The following is a 20,843-nucleotide window of genomic DNA, read 5'->3' as shown; positions in this document are numbered from 1 at the left end:
TGCAAAATGCCACTGTTCTGGTTCCATCACATGTCACATTGACTCGGTGCTAGCAGAAATTTTGTTTTTAAAAAAATAATCCTTTGGATCAGGTAACCAAATGGTTGTATGCTGCTGATTTCCATAGCCACAGGTAGCAAAACAGAGAGTAAATCAAAGCAAAGCAAAAGTAATTGAAATTCTGACTTTGGCATCAAAGAAGATTTCAAGATAAAAGCTATACCAAAAAATGGGGAGAAAGGCAGAGAAAATGGGGCAGAAAAACTGCAAGAATAAGAAAACACCGGCCTTTTCTTTTTCTCTGTTGAACTTATGGTCTTTTGATTGGGAAAAGCACCAGTACTAGGTGGGAACATATTTTTCATATTTCCTAGTGCTACAAAGAGAAATGTAGCTCTTTCCTACTGCGAGCTGCGTGTATGCGTGAAGCTAGACAGCTCCTGCCCCCTCACCACTTAGGACAGCCAAAGGAAAGAGCACGATCCTCACTTTACAGATGGAAAGACAGAGGCACAGAGATTCTGAATAGGTCTTAAAAAGAGTCTGCAGCAGATGTATGGATCAAACCACAGCTTCCTCAGCGATAGCTCAGTGCTCTCCCAGCTGTTCTCTTCCTCTGTGCTCAAGGGTGTACCTGAGACCCCTTGCAAAGTGTCAAGGCTTGTGTTGAGGGGAAGGGGGTTGCCCAGCAGCCGCAGCCCCTCCCTGGATGCCGTCAGAAAAGACCTGAAGGGGACAGGGCTACTTGCTAGATTTCAGCTTTGCCTTGCAGTGCCTGAACACCACAGCTGCTGCTTCCAAGTTACCTGATGTATCTTGGAGCCCATCCTGAAGCCCAGGGATACAGAAAATTTGTGTTCACACCTGGGTGAACGCACAAGGGGCAGAAGCCAGCTAGCTCCAAGGAGCCTGTCTTGCCTATGCTCTGCATCTCACGCCATCATTTACTGCAGTGTACAGCACTGCTTGTGACATTGACACCTTTGCCATTTCTCCATTGATATTCTTAATGACTTATAGTACGTCGGTTGGTCCTGACCGATTTAAGAGAATATGGTTAGTCTGAGCTCTAGGCTGATCTCATAATTTGACAGCCATACAAACCTGTGACTGATCTGGATCGAGGCATGTACAGATGCCAGCCCTTCCTTAGGAAGGTGGTTAGCTGAATTTCCCCTCTCTTGTTGGTGAAGGCAAAAGACACAACCAGAGAAAATCCCTTTCTTGTGAATCTAGAGCAAACTGGGCTCAATGCCTAAGCGAAGAAGAAAAAACTCCTCTAACACAGGAATGCAAGAACTACCGTAGGCAGAGTCACTGGAACTTCTGAAATAACGTAGTTCTTGGCTCTGGTGCGTGAAGCAAAGCCTTGTTGCTTTCTATTCAGAGCACACATGTTCATTTGCTACAATTCCCTTTTGCTGTGATTTAATTGCTTGTTTCTTTTCAAAATTCAACAAAGCATTTGGCAAAACAGAATTTCCACACCTAATCCTCAAACAAACAAGCGGCTACTTGCTTCTGCTGCATAGAAGGAATTAATGCATTCAGTGTGGCTAAAACCCAACAAAAACACGTATAAAATATATGAGCTGCTATTTAATTTTGGTTGCACCACGTTGAAGACTTCTGCACAATGAATCACAGAGCAATCTTGTTGCCGGGGCTATAGCAGAATTGAACATCAGCCCTAATTCTGCCTTGTTGTAATGTCTGGTGGTCCTGGGGTGTCACCCCCATGGAAATCCAAATGCACCATTGCAGGCTGCACTGTTCTGGCTGCATCAGTTTTAGACTAACTCCAGCCTGTTGGTGCTCAAGAACGGAACCAGGGGTCATTCCCTTCTCTCCGGGTTCCCTGCAGGAGCCTCTGCCTCTCTATAGATGCTCGCGGCCCTCCATGCCTGAACATCACCAAACCAAAAGTAGAAAGTGGGAGCAAGACCCTGTTTGACTCTAGGACGGTCTCCACTGGGGCACGGAGCGTGATAACGGGGTGAGTGACGGGGCCAGAGTGGCTGGAATTGAATTTCTGTGCCGTCTTTCGGCTCTGCTCACAGCAGCTTGGTTTCCCTGAGGATTGCTCAGCTGGCTCTGGGCACCAGAGCACTGATCCTGTATTTCTTCTCTATATTAAAGGAAGGGACCATTAACCTCTCTGCCTTAAAATTCCCGATCCAGACCCTCACCAGCATAGATCAGTGTAACTATCGATTTCTAACTACACAGTGCTGATTTACACCCTTGAGTCACGGTCCTGGTTTGTATGACCAGAAGCTGTTTCAATGGTTCTGTTTTCCTGCAGGCAACTGGTCAGATCCAAGTGATCCCAAAGCAACTGGTGAGACAACGGCCGGCTCTACTAACTGCTGCTCCACCACCCACCTCTTCCATCCCAACCCTCCAGGGAAGCTTGCATTGGTAGGAGCACTACACAGGCTATAATTTAAAATCTATTAACTCGGAACATCAGTACAGCACATAAACTTAACTGGCCCTTGCAATACTGCAGCAAGTTCCTGTTCCTAGTTATTCCTATAAATCATCCCGGATCGGCTAGGACCCAATCGATGGGAAGAAATTATACCACAACATTAGATTTCATCATACATGACTTGAACGATTACTTTTCTGTCTTGTGGTATGAAGAATCGTGAAAATGAATAGTCTCTCTGTGCCCAAATGAAGTGTTTATGGGGCAGCATTATCTATCCTGTATTTCTTACTTAAAACCATACGTTAATATCTTTGGATTTACAACCGGTCAATTGTTTTTTGAACTTGCTGTTGTATCAAAAACAGGGAAACTTTATGGGATTTTTTAAAATTGTTTTACAGTCTCCTTCTCCAGAAACCTTTTAATGCCCCTTCCATAGAGGTGTCACATCCCACTAGACTTTGCCTTGTGCATCTGCACCCAGGTGGTCAGGGCTTAGCTCTGGCCAGCAACTCTCACTCAACACATAGTTGGCCTCGTGCAAACGGGTTGATGCTCAGAGGCAGGGGCAGGATGGACACAGCTTGTCCCAATGTGTCTGTTCTTGCAACAAATTCATATCTCCATGCTTCAGAGCTGTCAGTTTAGCATGACCTGACGTGGACCATCCAGACAATCCAGGGTGCTAACCTCAAAAAGGTGGCTGGACTTGAGTAGATTTTACTAAACATTGAATTGTTTCAGCTTTGGTGACAAAGCAAGTTAAGGATTCCAGCTGTGATTTTATATTGCAAATATTTATCTGTGTCATAAAATGCCTTTGACAATTTGTGCCAAGTAACTGGGTATCTGAAGACCTGTGAAAACTAAACCAGATGTCCTGTGTTTTGTTCTTTGGTCTCCTTCTTCAGTTGGTGGCTGGCATGCTCAAAATTAACTCACCTGTGCAATTGTAGGGGTGAAATATTTTATGCAGCTGCAATGAGCAGACACTATTTCACCTCTGGGGATTGTTTTTAGTACCTTGTTTTGAAGGCAAACCAGTATGTATGTGGTTAGGTTGTGGGGAGGGGATGCAGAGCTGTGCTTAGAGAAGTGCAAGACGCGTGGATGCGGAGCAGCAGCCCTGTGCCTGCCCTGCAAGGAGCACGCTCCCTGCGTGTGCAGAGCTCCCACCTCTCCCTGAATATCAATTATAACGAGAGGTGAACACGGGCCCTTGATCCTCACCATAAGCTTCACAGCCGCCCCCTTCTAGGGATGAAAGGGACCTCTCAACCCGCCTGCTGCTGTTGTAAGAGCGAACCAGGGAAGCCGGTGGCTGTGGCATTTCTGTTCCCCATCACACTGGTGTGATTTCTCTTAGTGCCTCTGATTAGACAGAAGCATCTTCTTATTTTTATCTGTAGCCTGGAGGTTATTGATGCATATAAACAAAGGGAGATTAATGTTTGGCTGGTTAAAACTGTGCACTTAGAAAGATCTGGTTCCAGCTTTTAGCCGTGCTATAGATTTTTGTGCAAGTCACAGGTAGATTTCAGAGGTATTTTGATCCCTGAAGATGCAATCCTTTTGACCTTGGCATTCTTATAAACAACATCATACACTTACCTAGTTTTAAGAAGAAAAATCTCTTCCTTAATCTCTTTGGTTCCCAGCTGTCAAATATTTCTTTGCATCTTGGAAGCTCCAGAGATTAATTTGTTCACATAGATGGTAGAGTCTGTGGTGTGAGACATGAGGAAGAAAACATCTTTAGTAGTAGAGGATAGCTAACAAGTTTTAAACAAGAAATGGTTTTTTATGTGGTTACCTCCAGATCAGGAGGAAGGGGGTGGGGGCAGCTGATTTTCCATTTCCTAGGAAATAGCAGAAATTAAAACTTCCATATATTTATGCATTCCATAAAAGAAATGGAAGAGTTTTCAAAAAACCTATGGTAACAGAGTTCAGACTGTCAAATATCTCAAATTATTTTGATGTTGAAAACATGAGTTTCATTTTGAAACAACCTTCTGAAATGAACTCCCAGAACTACTCTGAAAACGTTGCAACAGGATATTTTGACACGGAGACATTTTGCCTCTGTTGTGGGTATGTGAAGTGTCAGAATTAACATGTATTTCTAAAACATGTCCATTTCAAAGACAGAAGCTTTTGTTAGAGTATACAGTAAAATGGAAAAAAATAAAAACGTAAATAAGTCTCAGCCTTTTCACTCAGCCCATGTCAGAACAAGGACCATCTGAGGACGCAGCAGCAGGTCCTATGATCCCTGTTGCACCACCCAGACTAGAGCAGAAGCGAGCCCCCCATCACCTGCCAGCACTAACTACACATCAGCCCTTCCCAAAACACTTTATCAGTTCTCTTCAGTAACAAGCCTCTGTCAGAGAGCTGAGACCATGGGGACAGTCACCCTTGCCAGGGAGGTGATGGTAACCAGCCCAAGACAGGCTAAAGCAGGCAGATCACAAAGGGCACGTGTGACCGCGAGCGAGTCAGAGCGGTCCCGCACCATCTACCCAGCCTCCCTGCTGGTTTTCAAACCCAATCCATTTGCAGCGAACGACAAATCCAAAGCAGAACATTTGTGGCAGCGAAAAAAAAAAAAAAATCAATTGAGGGACCTGTGATAGAATGGAAAATACTGTAGTGCATGCAGCGTGTTGCCCTTAGGTAGAGGCTGCCCCAGCTGCCAGGCGCTGCGACGTGAGTCCCGGGGGGCAGAGGGGACCGCTTCCCTGCTCGTGCTTTCATCCCGTGCAGTCTCACCTGGGCTGCTGACTCTTAAACCTACCATGAGAGCGCAGACTTTACTGGGAAAAGCAAAAGGAGCGATGCAGGAGCGCGCTGTGCCCCAGGCAAGGGCTGCTGCAGAAAAGCCATGGGGCAGGCTTATCCCTTTGGAGCTGCTACGGCTTGTGGGTGGCCACTGCGTAAGGCATCGTCCTGCCCTTGTTGTTGGCACGTGCCGTAAGAGGAGCAAATCAGAGTCTGTCCTGTTGCAGCTTTATACGTACTTCCCACTTCTTGTCTCTTCAAGACCTGTCCAGAGCTGCTCAGCGCCTGCACACTGTGCATGTGGGTGGACCGCATGTATGGCTGCACAGGAACCTGTTTCTCATCATGGAAGACTTAATCCTCTCAGCTGCTTGAAAAAAAAAAAAAAAATCCATTTTCTTCCATTTGGAAATCAAAAAACTAATGATAATTCTATAAATAGCAGTGGCAGCATTTCCTGAGATGGCTTGCAGAACAAGAAGCGCATCCGAGGAATACTGGTGTGAGCTCAGCACCTCTGAATGTAGCTGCTTAATTTGTGCATTGGGGCAGGCTCGTAATCTGGAACACGAGCAGCATGAGCTCACGTCTGCCTGCTAAACAGCGTGTTGAATGCACGTGGTATATTTAGAAACTCAGAACAGTTTGAGAACTTTGACCTGAAATAGCCCCTTGTCTCAGCCTGTGACACCCAATATTATTTTATCACGGCTTCTCGTTATTCCTTGCTGGGGCCCAGCACATCTGCGCCACACAGAACCAGACCAACAGGCAGCCTATGCCCTGGGAGTCCAGCACAGAGCTCCCCCAGTGTGTTCTGTGGAGCTCAGCACTGTAAATTCTGCGCTGTGAAAGGATAGAGCTGACTTCAGGACTTCGTGCTAAACCCTGATTTGACTTTCTACTTCATCTCCTCGTTTTCTCACCCACTCTTTCCTCCTCCTTATGTCACATTTGTTTTACATTTAGTAGCTACAGAAACTTCAAGTTTTGCAAATGTAATAACAATTTTCCCTCCAGAATATTGAGTTTCCCTTGGCAACTGTCTCAGCTTCTGGATTCAAAAATGTATTTTCTTGACCTCTAAATAGGAAAAAAGAGCAGCTGTAATGCAGATGAAATGTGTCCTACATCATCTGGGATTCTCTTCCTAGTCCTGGAAGCTAGAAACAACTTCCCTTCTGTGTGTCTTTTTTTTTTTTTTTTTTTTTTTTTCCACTTTTTTATGGAGAAGAGTTGAAATGTGGTATAATCACACGAGGAACTCCAGGAACCTGGACTCTAGGCATGGGCCGCTCAAACCTCATACTTAGTCACAAGTCAATGCTCCCTTCAAACTAGCAGCGCTCGCTGTTAGCTCAGCAAAGCAGAAGCCTGAGGTACCTGGAATTTTACCGTTCCTGATGTGTTTTGTCCATACCCTGGTTGCCTCGTGGCTTTGGAGGGAGAATGGCAGCAGCCTTTGCTGCCACCAGGCTCTGGCTGGAAGAAATCCTGCTCCACAGCACGAGGATCTCCTGCCGTTCATGGCACCATCAGTAGCTCTCTGTAGGCTGTCAAAAGTCACCCATGAGCAATTCACTCCAAGGAAAAAAGACGACCCTATGAAGGCAACACTTCAATTGGCATTAGGCTTAAAACCAGAAGTCATATCCTAAACACAGCGGTGTGCTCCATAGTGGAAGCAGCCCACACCCCCTCCATCTGGGTAGTCTCACCTGGGTGATGAGGCTATCAAGGGCTTGGAGGGGAGGAGATGATGGTGTAGTAGTGCCTCATTCATGACACCAACCAACCTATCCCAGCAATAAGGACGTCACCATGATTTCATGCAGGTAAATCATCCTCATCTGACTGTTACTGCAGCTACAGGTCCTTCCAGCCGTGCAGGCAATGCTCTAACCTACGGCCACAGAGCCTCGGTTGCATTCCCAGGAGAGCTCCTCCTCTAACATATCAAACAGGGACTGTGCTCACATCTCCTATTCAAGCCATGCTGCAAACTCACAAGCAAAGTCCCAACAGTCCTGCCTGAGTGGGAAAGACTTTGGGGTTTTGGGGGAGTTTGGTTTTGTTTTGGTTTTTATTTTGTTTGGTTTTGTTTTGTTGGGGGGTTTTTTTTGGGGGGGAGGTATTTTTTTTTCCAGTTGGAGGTTTATTTTTTGTTATATGATTTAAACAGCTAGGCATGACAGATATTAACCGTGTACAACCAGACAGGGTTACCTCCCAAATGATTATAACCTTGCCTAAGACATGAGGATAGAAACCAGTGAACTAAAACGCCTCCTTAATTTATGCAAGATCTGTTAGTCTAGACTGCCAGCTACTTTCCAAAATGATGGGCTAGTTTAAAGACACAGCACTTGAATCATGGCTTTTCAGCATTGTTAACCTGTTTCCTTTGTGCCCTTATAAACAAAACAGTTGGAAAAAACCCTCCTGAGAACATTTTCTAGTAGATAGTTGACTCCCAAGGACAGACATGAGCTCTCAGGTCAGAGCAGGAGCGTTATCTCCTTCTTAAATGGAAATTCCAAAGAAATTGTGAGCCCAACAGCAAGGCTGCGATGGTACTAAGCTAACATCACGCAAACGTGGTGGTGCTTCAGCAAAGCAAACTCCCTCCTCTTGTCCATAGGCAGCGAGGGTTGGTAGAGCTGGGAAATACATTCATGTATAAACACCCTGCTATGGCTTCATCCTGAACAACCAGCTTCCATGGTGAAGGACCACTACTAAAAGAACATTTGAAGTTGTCAGTTAAGGATTCTAGAGAATTTATTCTTAATAGGAAAACAAACATTTTTCTTGCAGATTAGTTGGCTCTGCAGAGGCTGTCCATGTTTTCCTGAAAGATGAAGGCAGGGTGGGCTTCAAGCATCAGGAGGAACAAGGGGAATAAGTTCCTGCAGCCTGGGCTGGAATCACTAGGAAGCCTCTTGGTGGCTGATATAGCTCAGCCCTTCAGCAGAATTAAAGCAACAGGGGGATGATGATTTCATTCTTTAAAATACCAAACTGTAAAATCACTAAACATCCTGGGGTTAACAGTACTGTCATTCTTTGACAGCCTAACACACAATAAGGATATTATATCCTAGGTCTGCTTCATTATACTGTATAATACAGAGAAGAACAAAAGGATTACAATAGGCAATATAAATATTTTTGATTGCTTTGTAGTATGGTGCAAGTTTTTAGCTTTTTTTCCTGCAATGGAATGGGCTCACATTGCTGCCCCTGTGGCTGTGCTCAGCTTGCCAAGGAGCGAGCAGCACCATCAGTCCCCTGAGGTCAGTGATTTGTGTCTGGCGAGTATCTACCCTCTGCATTCCTTCCCTCTGGAATAGATGGCTTACCTTGGCACAGAATCACAGAATGGGTGAGGCTGGCAGGGGCCTTTGGAGATTATCTAGTCCAAACCCTGCCCAGGCAGGGGCACCTAGAGCAGGTTGCCCAGAGCTGTGTCCAGCCAGGTTTTTAACCCCTCCAGGGATGGAACTCCATGACCTCTGCAGGTCACCAACAACCCTCATTAAAAAAAAAAAAAAAAAAAGTTGTTTTTTACTGCTCAGTCAGAATTTCCTGTGTTTCAATTTTTATCCATTTTCTCTTGTCCCTTCACCAAAAAGAGTCTGGCTTCATCTTCTCTGCACCATCTCGTCAATGCAAAACCTGTTTCCCTCCTAAGCAAACCAACACGCTAGCTATCTGCAGGGGAGATGAAAGTGCTGCCAAGCAACAAGACAAGACGTCCCACTGGGATAAAGATGCTAAAGCTGGTACAGAAGTCTACGGGCTCCGAGAGCTGGATACAACTGAGTTGTACATAGATTATAGTTATTGATTAAGAAAATTAGTGGGCAGTGAAAAGCCATGCTGGTTGTGACCAAGAAACCAGCATGGGAGACTTCCTGGAGGTGTCACCTTGGTTGGGGCGTATCGATGAGCTCAGAGGGATGCCCGTGCTGCAGAGGTGGCCGAAGGCAGCGGGCTGTGCAGAGATGATAAACACCTCACAGCCTGCAGGACCAGCAAGTCTTTCTTTTCTAATCCCTCCTATAGCACAAAAAGAAGGCAAAGCCAAAGGAGATGCATTCCCGTGTCATGGAAGGTGAAGCTCGTCTGAGCAGCCAGTATGGGAGGTGCATTGGAATTGCAAGCCTTTCTGAAGCCAGAAGGGAGCTGGAGCACACACAGCTTGCCATTTTTCCCTTTCTGTGTCACTCCCCTGTACAGTCAGAGCAGTACAGAGACGAGTGAGCTGCCTGCAAGGGAGCCAGCTCTGCAACCACGACCCGTGCCAGCGCCCACCCCAATTCACTCCAGAGAGAAGCAGCACCAGTGCAGCTGCTCTGGGGCCAGCACCTCCACAAGAGGCTGCACTGCTGCGCGGACCTGGCTGCTTGGAAGCATCTCTACAACCCAAGCTGACAGCCCTGGGCAACACTGGACAGTGAGGGAAAATCATCTGGGCAAAGAAAGCGTGGCCAGCAGAGCACGTATTGAAGCCCAGAGTGCCTTAGCTGCTACGCGCGCTCTCGGTAGCGACAGCCCTCCTTGGCAGCAGATTCATCCTGCAGCTGTCGCAGGAATTGCATAAGTTTAAGATGCAGCTGCCACTTCTGTGAGTTCCTTCCCTGCCTCTCCTTCTTTCCCTCTCCCTTGTGACACAGGTGTCCCCCTTACACCTGACCAGCCCCAGTGCTGGGTCCTCTCTGGTGCTGGGTCCTCTCGGGTGCCGGGTAGCGGAGCAGACGCATCCCTCTGCATCCTCCCTGCAACCGCTGCTGGGGGCTCGAGGCCAGCCAGTCCTGGCATTACTCCGCGGTGGTAGGAACAGCAACAACCGCCCCCCCCAGTGGACCAGAGACCATTTCAAGCTAAGAAATAGCAGATTAAATACACGGGGTGGGGGGTGGAATGGGGGCACTCACAGTTACCCCGCTTGTAAAGGCAGCATGGCTTTGGGAAGTTCTGCTGTTCCAGGGGCCATAAATCAATCATAATTGCTCTGCTCGACTCAGAGTCTTTATAATAGAAATTAAATACATCCAGGAGCTTTGGGTTCAAGTCACCATGGCAACCCCAGCCTAGAATGGCTGCGGATGATCCACCTTAACTTTTCCATTGATCCTTATCTTTTTGTGAACACGGATTACCTGGTGCTTCCTGACACTTTGAACATACCATACTTTCCCTTTAGGTCTGTACTTAACTCGCCTTGTGGCAGCATAAATATGCACAAGTAGGTGCTGCCTTTGGGGCATTAACCCAGTCAGAGTTTAATTAAGCACTTGATTTGATGTGGCGTTATTCTTCGACATGTGGATTAGAAACGTGCAGTCAGGATTTACACTTTTATAGCGCCTTTAATGCAACAGCCATGAAATTGTTGAGACATATATACGAATACAGGCGGATGGAAGCCAGAATTCCCCTTTTCCCCTTTCCATGGCAGCTCTGAAGTGTTAAAATAATGCTCATTCCATCTGCAAATAAAAACTTACTATTTGGGGAGTTTCCTGATGAACTGGAGCTTTTCACTGGCAGAAGTTAATGGGACATTGCAATGCAGCTTTTGGGGGGGGCAGGGGGAGGTGTTTGAGGGTTTTTTTGTTTTAGTAGAGTACACTGTTGAGGCATAGGTTTAATGACAAAAAAATTCTGGGATACTGAGAAACTGATAGCCCTGACATTGTTATTTTGGCCTTAAATTCTTGGAGTTTCCAAGCTCCTACCTCTGCCTGAGCTGTAGGTTATCCACAGGACACGAGACTAGTTTTCTATCCAACCCTGCTTCATTTCCATCATCGTTAATGAAAATTAACTGCAGCCTTAAAAGAGTTAAAGATGAGAAGTTTCACAGAACAAACATCGGTAAGAAATGTTCCGATGGACTGATTAAACCTCATAACCAAAGTGCTCAGAAGCAGACTGATTAGCCACAGTTTCCACAGAGGTATCCTTGGTCACAGGGAAGTCTCCAGGGACACCCCAAAAAAATGAATTAATAGCTAAGCTGAGGTGACAGTCCTCAATTCCTGCTGACGTCACTAATGAACTTTCTGTATCTCCCTTTTATTTTTTTTTACAAGGGAGTGGCGGGGGGGTGAAGGAGGAAGCATCCTTACTGCTTTCTGCCAGCCACACAATATTTGCCATGGAGACACTTGGAAATCAAAAGGTTGTTAGACTTTTCTCAAAATAGCTTAAAGTAATCATTGCCTTACATATAGCTTTTAATGCTAATGAAAGTTACACACATTTTGTGGTATTCTCCTCTCTTGTGCTTTTTTTTTTTCTTTCCCCATCCACCACTCCTTCATGGTTCCCTTTAACAGCACATTTCCCACCACTAAAAGCTCTGTTTTAAAATAATTTTTTTAATGTTCAGTATAAATGGCTTAAAAATAAAACCCTGCTGTATGTGCATCTCAATCATAATCCCACTCCTTCAGACACTTGAAGGATGCTTTTCCCTCCGCATAGCTGCTGTTGCCAAAAGGTCTGGAAAGCTGTGTTATTTCTACTCTAGCAGTCACTTTACTTGCCATGGAGATTAAAAAAAAAATAATAAACTCCCAAAACATACAAAAATCAACCCTCTGCAAGCCCTCCCCACCTCCAGACCTGAAGAGGGCTGATTGTCTTTCCACTGTTCGAAGAAAGCCTTCTCCTCAGGTGGAACATCATAGAATCATTTAGGTTGGAAGAGACCTTTAAGATGACGAGCCCAACAGTTAACCCAGCGCTGCCAAGCCCACCACTATCCCATGTCCCCAGGTGCCACATCCACAGGTCTTTTAAATCCCCCGAAGGATGGTGACTCAACCACCTCCCTGGGCAGCCTGGTCCAATGCTCGATAACCCTGGCAATGAAGAATTTTTTCCTAATATCCAATCTAAACCTCCCCTGGTGCAGCTTCAGGGGAAAAAAAAAAACAAAAAAACCCCACCAAACCCACAACCCGAAAAACAAAGACAACCCAGGGAAAACTGGCTGCTGGCACAAAGGGTGTGGTAGAAGCCCCGAGACACAGCCCTGGAGCGAGATCTTTATTATTTTATATTAAAGAGAGACAGAAAGAAAAGGGAAGAACAGAGAAATATCCAGTACACACTGAGAGCGGAGACAATCATGCAGAAGCAGCACAGGGAGATGGAGAAATACAGGGCAAGAAGAGAGAAACTCCAGGGAAGACATGAGCACAGGCCTGGGGTAGTATGGACAATGCAGCTGCAATATCTTGATGTAAATTACATCAGGGACTTCACTGTGCTTTGTACCAGCAGCTCTCCAAAGAGCCACACATTTAGCACTTGCTTTCCCACGGGCATTTGCTGACTTTCCCTTAACTCATTGGACCAATTAAGTTTTATGAAAATATAATTAGCGACAGTTCAGAACAAAAACAGAGGGTGTGACAATAAAGGTGAGGCAGGATCAGTTGAGGCAGATGGACAATCTCTCCTATGGGTTTGCTCCCTGTCAGGGGAAGGGTTAGCTACTGGGGAGCAGACGTAAAAAAAAATATAAATAAGTTACAACCACCAAAAAAATGTTACTCGGAGAAACACCAATCAACAAAGAAGCCCTCAAAGAAAAAGGAGGGGAAAAAATTTTTTAAAAAAATTTAAAGTCTGTTCTTGGCATCTTTGTGGCTTATGGCTTGTCTATGCAATGGTTAGGTTGGTCCTCCAGCTTGCAAGGGCAGGCACTGATCTGCTTGCTGGCTGCGGGAAGGAGGAGGGGGCAGGCTGCCTGCAGGTGACCTGCTAACCTCAATTTTAATTAGGCTTGGCAAGACAACAAACAGAGCAGGTTTCCCTTCTGAATGCTGAGCAATCCACAGCAGCAGTGCTGCAGAGTACAGCACAGAGGAACAAACATGGTTCTGCTGAGGAACCTTCAAGCACATCCCTTACAGGAGGCAATATTCCTGGTGTTACCCACTGGAAGAAAATTAGAGCCATCAATAGCCTTCCATGGTGCCACCTGGAAGAGGACAGTGCTGCACCGTGTGTGAGCACCTCCGGCTGAGCAGCCCGCTCATGCCTCCCCGGCCGCTGCCTTTATCAAATACTCCCAGCACTGACTGTCAGCATTTATGTAACAGTTTATCTTACGCAAATTGAACTGTCGGCTCTCATTTGCGAGTAGTCAATAAAGAATTAAAAAGGATGCTGCAGACATGGTTTGACCATTTTCTTGACATCTGCAGGTGCATCACTAGCAGGTTTTTAGATGCACACTCCAGATGCACAGGCGCACGCTTACCCAGGAGGGCAAGCTTAATGCACATCGAGCAGAATTTTGACGTTCCAGAACATTCTGTTCTCATTGGCACTGATAAGAAGGCATCTCTACATGCTTTGTGCTCTCACCTATAGTGCACCCATCTACTAGGCTTCATGGGGACTGCTAATGGGGATCAGAGAGGTGAACCTTCCTGCTCTCCTGTGGGCACTCAATAGGATCACCCTTGCTTCATGGAACACCAGGTTCCTATCAAAGCACACTCCTTCTATGAGGGGAAAGAAAAAAAAACAACCCCTCAGAGTTTTTCCAATCCATTCTATGATCTGTCAGACTTCCTATTAGGACATTTTTTAAACAGTCTTAAAATATCTTCCAATCACTTCTATTTCTAGTCCTTTACAAATGATGTTTCAATACAAACTTAATTTAAGTGTATTTAGCCTTGGTTTTCAAAAGGAGTTTCAGAGAAGTAAACACAGAATGTTAATGAAATCCCGGTCTTCCAGACACCTAGGTGTCTTAGAAGCCAATCCTGAGCTGTAAAATCCTCTATAGCTTCTTGCTTTGATATAACTTAATAAAAACAAGACTTGCTTCTCCCATTCAGGTGTGATAGAATTGTATTTGTTTCATCAGAAGGGAGTAAGACAATATTGAGACTAAGTAAAAACACCTGAATCTGATCGTAAATTACCAAGGAATCAATTGGTTTGGTGATAACATGCAGTGGCTCAGAATGAATTTGTGTGAAGTCTGCAGCAAACCCTGGGTACGTGTCTTAGCATTTTCAGCTTTTCCCAATTTCATCTGCGACGGGAAGTAAAAGTCATGGTATAAGCAGAAGGTGGGGAAAAAAAAAACAACCAAACCAGCCTTGCTAGAGAGGCTCATCTAACATGAACTATAAGCTTTGAGAATCCCAGAGCAACGAGAAGGTATTACTGCTCACACGTTATCTGAGACTTGCTACTTAACCTGTGCACGCCTGCCTCCCTGGGAGAGCTCCTCGGGGCAAACCACAGCTGGGTAATTCAACGGCGTGTGTAATGGGACCAGGATGGGGTTTATCCAGAGAATGAGCCCAGCTGTAGGAGCTACAGCAACTTTTAGACATTCTCTGATCTTTAACCGAAGCATCTGGAGTAGATACAGCAAAGCAAAGCATCCACATCGCTGTGAATCTAAGGGCAGGCTGAAGTGGGTTCGGAGCTTTTACTAAAGATGGTCCCATCAGCAGCCTGACGTTCCTCTGGCGAGTGAAAAAAAGGGCACAACAGCTCGGCAGCTCCTGGTCCCAGCTGGAAACGTGCGCCCTGGAAGACCCGTGCTGGCTCAGTTGACCAACTGCCAGTTCCTAGAGAGAATGGAGCACGTCCAGAAACACCCAGGGATTCTGTTTTCCCTCAAAAGGGCAGACAGGAACAGTGAAACGATTCTGCAAGGCTAGCAGGACATCAGACACACACAGTTGCTTTCTTAAAAAAAAAAAAAAAAAAAAAGGCAGCAAGAAAGCAGCTGTATAAATCCTGTTGGATCAGCATCTATGTTTTTCCCCCAAGTTGTAGTCAACTGATTTCAGGTGCCATCATCAAACAGGAGAATATTTGGTAATCCACAGACCCACTGCCAGGCTTTGTCTGGTCAAATGCTTTTGAAATTCGTGAAATTGGCTTCTTTCCGTTTCCTCTGTTCTCCTCCCAATTGCTAATGGCAGGAAAACTCCTGCACGCTCCTGCTAGAAGCTGTGTCATCACACACATGTACAAGTACACAAACACTGAGATAAACCCCGTAACACGGTGAGAAGAGCTGGTTTCCTGACACAATCTTACCTTCTTGCTTGTGTATTTCCAAGGACAGTACTCCTCTCAGCCTCAGACTTTTCATTGTTGAAAACCTTAATCCCTAAAATTATAAACCTTGCAGCTTCATTTGCAGAAAATTGATTTCTTTTATCTTCAGCTTTATTGCATGGAAAACTACGAACAAAACCCTCTGAAGCCAGCGGGTGGGGTTTGCAAGCACCTACTGCCTTGCACCGGCGGCAGCTGTGCAATTACAAATGTAGTGGGTCCAAAATACTTGCAAAGAAAGTTTCTAAGTTTCTTCTTGTTTGGCATAAAAATTTGATTTTAAAAAAATTTAAAATATTTTGATCCTTTGGGATTGTTTGTTTTGGTTTTTTTTTGGGGGGGGGTGTTGTTTGGTTTGCTTTTTGGTTTTGGGGGGTTTTTTTGTTTAGTTTTGGGGTTTTTTGGGGGGGAGGCAGGGGTTGTCAGTAGAAATTCCAAATTTTTATCACCTCCCAGCAAAGGTAGATGCACGGCACTGCTGCTGTTCTGAAATGCCTTTGGCTGCTGGTGACAGCGCTGCCTCCGTTTCCCTGGCACAACGAGGCCTCCGTCCCTCAAGCCTCCAGGTACCAGTGCAATAATAAAAACAACTGGAAATGAGTTTGTTGAGCTCATTCCAGAAAATAAGTGTTACCCGGTAACTACAAAGCTATAGAATGCAGTATGTTCTGAAATCAGTTTCCTTGAACCCACACCTAATATTCTCCACAGCCGGTCTTTATTAAACATTGGAAGCTAAACCAAGCCTCCTTTATGCACACAAATGCCAAACCCCAATTTTTAGCTAATTACTGGAGAAATCTTTTTGGCAGCATATGGGGTAACCAGTGGGCTATGCATCTGGTGCCTAGATTATTGGTTTGGTTAGATCAAAGCATGAGTAATTTTTAAATTTCCACATCATCATACAGAGAAAGAGACATATTGAACATTGCGTTTGACAATGCAGGTCCACTCCTGCTACTGACTTTCTGAATTGTAACCCTCTTTGGAGGATTTATGTTTCTATTACCTGCTTTTACTTTTTCATTATCAACTGCTAAGTAACGCAATATTGCAAAATAAATAAATTCAGTTATGACTCCCAATAAAATAAAAATTGTTTATACATCTGAGAAATGCTTTCTGTTCCTACAGCCTCTTACAGCAGATCTCAAAGCACTTCACAAAAAAAAAAAATCAAGATTTGGATTACATGCAAATGTGGTTTAGTTGCCTGGTATCTTTGCTGTCTAGTCAAACTGGAACAACGATGCACAGCTATGAAAATCCTGCAGAGACTTAAACTCATTTAATGTCATTTCAGCTTATTCCTACAAACACAACGTAAATTGCTATCAGACAAACCTTAAAACAACAGCAGATACTGTCAGACAGGTACTCACTCTATAAACCTTGGAGCCAGTTGGAAAAACTTCATTGCTTCTGCATTTTTTTTGGAGGTAGCAGCCTGTTAGTCTGTCGGTGGGGCAGTTTATGTAACTCTGCCTATAGTGCTGCAGGCAGAATCAGCTGGTGTGGCTTAAACTGATTAAATTGATGACCCGAGCTCACACAGCTTTTTGTTGTTGTTGTTGTTGTTGTTGTTTTTTTTTTTTTTTCCTGAAGCAGGTTAAGGAGTGCTGGCACACACCACTTTGCCTGCAGATCTGAAGGATTTCGCCGCTGCCCCCCATGTGGCATTGGGTACCTGCCGTGGTGATGCAGCTGCCGCAGGGATGGCTCTCCCTGGAGAGGTTTGGTCGTAGCCTTGCTGGGTGAAGCGCCGTAAACCAAGTTTAAACCAGTACCAATGCTGGGCACAACTGGAGCTTGTTTCACGGAACTGGTGCAATGGTTTCCAGCAACCCCCCCATCTCACAGCTTCCTGCGGAAGGGCACTCGGTAGATGAAGTTGTCCTGGAGGCAGACAGATGGTACATGTATTTATGTGAGAGCTTAGATGGGTCTTCACTTTTGTGCTAGCCCCTCTACAAAGAACTGAGTTGCATCCAGAATTATTACTTATTTTTTTAGCAAATGTGAAAACAGGGAGTGACTTGTCTAGGCTACCTTAGTCTGTCAGAGGCCAAAATGCAGCCAAGATGCCCTCAGCTGAACGTTCCTCCTTGCCATGCTTCCACTGAGTGAGCTGAAGCCAACGCCTCTGGCCAATATATCACCTTTGACTCCGTGGCAGTTTGATCCAAAAGAAACAGGAGTGATGCTACATATTGATCCCAAAAGTGAGTAGGAAATGCTCCAGGTCTTGTCAGCAAGCATGGGATAATAAAAGAAGATTATGGCAAAGTCCTTAAGGGATCATGCTGAAGATTATTTCTCTGAACCAATTAAGCATACAAATTAATTTCCTGAGGGGATAATGTTTTATTAGCAAACAGCTTTTGTAGAGACCCTGGAGTTTGCCTTGCTTGTGTTTTTTTTGGTTTGTGTTGGGTTTTTTTTTCCCAAATTTGTTGCGGACGCTGCCATCACCCTAGGGAAAATATTTGCTTAGTCAGACTGTGTTTTTCTGAAGTAGCTCTTCAGTAATTTTGCTAGAAGTAGATGAAATATAAGTTATCTGACAAGGAAGATTCACAGCCAAAACTTAATAAGTGACTCCTAATGCAAGAATGAGCTGGTAGTTGCATATTAATTAATTAAACCTGACTCTAACAGGGCATGTTTCACCAGGACTTCTTAGGTGCTTTGCAAAGTGTATTAACTTCTTACAGATGAACAAAAACAGCATGGAGAAGAAAAAGAAGCTCCATGGTCAAAAGAACTTACCTGTCTAGGAGCATGCACGGTGTCTGATGCTCTCTAATTAGCACCTAACACCAGATGCTCTGGCTTGTCAGCCTGACACCAGGGCCATGTATGAGGACATGCAAATGTTGGACTTATGCAACACGCTAATTGCTGAAAGACTGTCCATGGAGAGTCAGCTCGAGGCCTTGGCTCCATCCTATCCACTGCAAAGATACGCAGAGTATCAGGGTGATGCCAGCGGTCCTGCTTCTTGCATCCTCTTGATGCTCATCCAGCGTTTGGGGAGCATATTCACATTGGGCACTATCTTTAGTTCCCAGTCCCCAAGGAAACCTGCAGGAACTGTAGGATGATGGTGAACTCACCCTGGAAGATGAGGGTGCAGGTACTTAAAGGTACTTATTTATTTTCTTGTAATAAATGCTTTGTGGATTTAAGCTTGGAACTGTGCCCAAAGCTCACAGTTCTTGTTATTTCTCTCTGCTTGACTTAACTCGCCTTTTAACAGGAGCAGAAGAAAAAGGTAAAAACACGTTACAACATAGATACGTACAACATCAAGTGTCGGTGTGCCTTAAATTTAGGAGCACTTTCCTTCCTTCAGATTTCCAGGATGCTGGCTCCTCTCCGGAAACACTGAGCTGAACAACCCACCCCTGACCTCAGCAGTCCCCTCCTCACCGAGAAGAACCAGAAACAGTTGGAAAAAAACCCTAAAAAGCACAAAAATAAAAAAACATGGCATGGAAGTATAATGTGGTATGGAGGAACTGGAGGCGCCGTTAGCCTATCTGCTAGCATCTAAATCTAGAAGTCCAGAAAGAATGAAAGAAACACCTTAAACGCCTTCTCTGGGGAACCTAAGCCAATTCTTCTGGCTTCTAGCCAAGGCTCTTTCAGCTGTACTCCTTGGCTCCCTGTGTGGCTGGATGCAAGCCACAATTTTCTAGACTTAATCCACAGCTAGATGCCTCATTTCCTCTGTTGCTAAACATAGAAACCATCCACAGATCTTCAAGGGATGATAACAGGAGGTTCAAGTGCTCTGTCTTTTCATAAGGGAAAGCTGTCTGCCTCAGATCCCGGGGCTTCTGTGTTCCAAACCCATTTTTGATTCTAGCCTTGGGAGAAATTTACTTTTTACGTGCCTGAGCTTCAACCTAGGTCAAATCGGTAGGACAAACAATCTGCAGGCTGCGGGAGGTATGAAGAGAAGCCAAGTCTCCTGCGAACCTCGTCAGAAATATCAGGAGCTGGCAACAGCAGCATGCTAAAGCAAAGCGATGCTTTATTCTCCGGACTAAAAGCGTTTGCCTTAGCAGACTGCAGGCTATCTCCTGTAAATGCTGTAAGAGGCGAGAATGTTAATAAGCCTAACTTGTCCTGTTCGGGTTTTCTTCTTTCCCTCTGTCCTACACCTCAGGTTGATATTAACCTGTATTCACAGGCCCTTTCCAGGCGGATCTGAACTCTCACAAGGTTCCCAAAAAGCCATGAGCAACCAAACTCGGCATTAAGAGCCTCAGGCTGAGCCCATAAAAGAATGGGAAGGACACCTCTTCCACTTCACAGGGGCTAGGTCCCTGGGACCATATATAGGAGTGGTGCGGGGTGATTACAGTTTTAGTTTACGAGACGGTATTTAGCTAAAAGGACCTTTTTGAGTCATTTCTATGAATGACTGCCTCCAGCAGCGCCTTTCTGGGAAGCTCTTTCCCCAGTGGGGATGTGCTCATCAGCAGGCTGATCTGTTACAGATGAACAAGCACTCAGTCAAACAGCTCCAGCTGAACTGCGAACTCTAATTGGAAAGTCACCAACGAAAAGAACAGGAGGAAAAAAAAATGTCTTCACTTGATTTTAGCCTAAGTGATGTTTTTCTGTAAATTGCACTAAATGAGGAATTGATAACAAGATTCTGCAGGCTTAATGAAATGACAGTGAGGGATCTATACATGTGTCTCCAAGCATAACAGCCAACCCCTTCTCTGGAGCAGAGTGAGAATGTGATTTGGCATATTTTTAGACCGCAAGTTTATTTTTATGGAATGGTTAGCATGGGTCAGCAGCATGCATGCAGACTATAATAACAACAGGAATAATAGGAGAAGTTGCTTCTCTTTTGAAACCCCTGGATAAATGTGTCCTTGTTTCCAGTATTGTTCCCCATGTGCTAATCTTTGCATGCAGTAGGGACAGATGCATGTTGCTCATCAGCCCAATAAAACTTTTCCATTCTGCTAACTTCCCATAAGCCGTTACATAGGCAGAGGCATTATTCCTGCAATTGATTTGTAGCTTCAACAGCATAAAAGAAAAGACGAGCTTTAGTGAAAAGAGATGAGAGAAAGGATCCAACACTTTGTGTGCTGGCTGGAGCAGCTTTGTTGCCTCGGCTGTGAGATACAAGGAGTGATGATGCGAATGGGCTTGAGAGGAAAACCTTCTGTGTTCAGCAGCTCTTAGTAGCCTTTGGCCACCTGCTGTGGACAGCCTTGGAATGGAATTCAAGAGATGTAGAGGTGTTAGGTTTTATTCTGAAGGTTAGTGACTTCTCCCTCCAAAATTTGGTACCAGATTCAATCAGATACTATAAAATCACTATGAGTTCTGCATTCGGAAAGGATCCATTCTTACTTATTTGGAATCCCATAATGATCTATTAATACTCTTATGAAAAAAATGTTTTATGGAAAAGGTGAAACCCTCAATGAATTTCCATAATACTGGCCACGGTAGATGTAACCCT

General features: G+C 44.9%; 1 long non-coding RNA gene across 2 annotated transcripts in view; it reads right to left on the bottom strand.

Moving 5' to 3' along the window:
• LOC119158235 overlaps window positions 1–16,827 on the bottom strand; it is a 52,788-nt gene extending 35,961 nt beyond the window's left edge. For both annotated transcript variants that reach the window (XR_005107810.1, XR_005107809.1), the window contains exons 1-2: window positions 16,726–16,827; window positions 4,049–4,160 (exon numbers count right to left, since the gene is read on the bottom strand). This is a non-coding gene — a long non-coding RNA (uncharacterized LOC119158235). The remainder of the gene's footprint in view (window positions 1–4,048; window positions 4,161–16,725) is intronic.
• Window positions 16,828–20,843: the final 4,016 nt, after the last annotated feature.

Source organism: Falco rusticolus, chromosome 16, assembly GCF_015220075.1.
Source record: "Falco rusticolus isolate bFalRus1 chromosome 16, bFalRus1.pri, whole genome shotgun sequence".
In the NCBI taxonomy this organism is placed as follows: domain Eukaryota; kingdom Metazoa; phylum Chordata; class Aves; order Falconiformes; family Falconidae; genus Falco; species Falco rusticolus.
This window is presented reverse-complemented; position numbering and strand designations above follow the sequence as displayed.